Below are 2,016 nucleotides of genomic sequence, written 5' to 3' on the forward strand. Positions count from 1 at the left end.
TGGTGTTTTAGTGAAAGGATGTCATCAACTTTCCCAGAGCTGCCTCTTCCCTCTAGCACCTCTCAGCTGGAATGGTTCTTGTTCTTCAACAGGGAAGACTTTCAGTTTTCAAAATGTTTAAAAATGTTAATTCGGAGTTTGATGCAACTCATTCCTATATGCTTATGTCATCAAAAGTGCAAATCCTTGATAAAGTTAAATATAGTTAAGTTTGTGAAGAGCTTTGAAGAAGGCAACCATGTACTTCACTGAATACATAGTGGGCATCCTTTTTTGTGTCTTAACAGCTTCATCACCACACACTCATGGAGACTCAAGGTAGGCATGCAACAGCTGTTTTTTCAGAAGTACCAACTTTCTCCTCATATCCAGGCTCAGCTCACTCTCATCACGCTTCTAAACTGGGCCTGGTTTCTTCTTTCTCTCAGAAAGAGAAGACCAGAGCAACCCTGCCCACCTCCCAGTGCTGCAGTTCACAAATGAAGCAGTTCATTTCAGCAAGCTGCTTAAAAGGCAAGAAATTGGAATGGGCCTTCTGCTTGTTTCCATTGGTAGGAAAAAAAGTCTACAAGCAGCACAACTTTTCTTTATCTTGTTCCAGGTCAATTTGTCAGGATTTATCAGGTTATATGGAGTCAGGGAGGCCCAAGGATGCTGAAGGTGGCCAGAAATGCCCTCCACAAGCTGCCTCACACACAAAGGGGAGGTATTAGCCATCTGCCACCCAGAGCATGGCTTCCAAACTGAGCTTCCAAACTGAGCTGAAGCCTGGACTCAGAACAACTTCTTTTGAAATCAAAGAGCCTAAAGTAGGAGAAAACTGCTGTCTTTTCAGGTGAGAATACCATTTATCTACTTTTTGCCCAGAGTAAGTGCACGTTTAGCACTGAACAAAGTTGTACCTTGTGGGTGCTTTCTCTCCTCCTCCAAGTTTAAGCTTTTATAGTGTTTAAAAATGGCACATACCTCCATCTGTGCCAGTATGTTACTTTTTCCCAACAGAAGGGCACAGATCTGCAACAAGACTGTGCTTTTGTAGCTGCCAATGTTCCCAGCAGGGACACCACACAAGCATTTGCCAGCACATAGATTGGGCTGGGACAGAGCCGTGGTCGTCATTTTTTAATCTCTCTTTCTTTAAATGTTCCTGTTTATCCAACAAGAAGCACACATTTCCCTCAGCTGGCTCTTCCCTGACTCCCAGCTACAGCCTGCTCAGCATCTCTGCCTCCCATGACTGAGTGCCAGGTCCCTGCATTGCCTCTCCTGGCAGAGGGACAGGCTCCTGCCACAACCCTCCTCGGTCAGTAAGCTGCTGCTGCTGCTGGACAGGGCAGCCACCAGTCATGGGGGGCTCTATGAGATAGGTGTTGACTAAAATAGGTGTAGAAACAGAAATATATTTATGTGGTACAGAATCCCATATGAATGAACTTGCTGATCAAAACCCACAAACCAAGTGGCAACAGTAGCCCTCAGTCAGTCTGCCATCAGAGTTACAAGATCTAATTCACCATTATAGCCCCACTGCCTCCTCTTTCTGCAGCTGTGTTGTGTTACACAGGGGAACGTGGCTTTAGGATCAGCCTCCAGTTGCTAGAGCCCTGCAGTCCTCTCCTGTCCCAGACAGAGGTACCAGCGTCTCCATCCCCTGCAGTATCTGGGCATGTCACACTCTTTAAAACACTTCCCCTTTCCAGTCCCACACGAGAGGATCCTGCAGCCCATCCACTCCCTTCCTCTCTTTCCTCCTGTATGTCGCCATCCACACTCAGAGCTGCTTTTTGCTTTTCCGCTGAGAAAGGATGAGTGAGCAGAGCAGGCAGGGTCTGACTCAGGCAACCACCCTACCCCAGACCCTGCCTCAAAGAAAAGCAGAAGCAGTAGAAAAAGGAGGAAGGTCATGAATCCATTGGTCAGCCTGTGGTATGAGCAGAAATGCTTTCCAAATCTCTGCAAGCAACACAAAACTGCTTCCTGATACTTACCCCTGGTAACCAGGATGTGTCAGCACAT

Source organism: Antrostomus carolinensis, unplaced genomic scaffold, assembly GCF_000700745.2.
Source record: "Antrostomus carolinensis isolate BGI_N321 unplaced genomic scaffold, ASM70074v2 scaffold2725, whole genome shotgun sequence".
NCBI classification, from domain to species: Eukaryota; Metazoa; Chordata; class Aves; order Caprimulgiformes; family Caprimulgidae; genus Antrostomus; species Antrostomus carolinensis.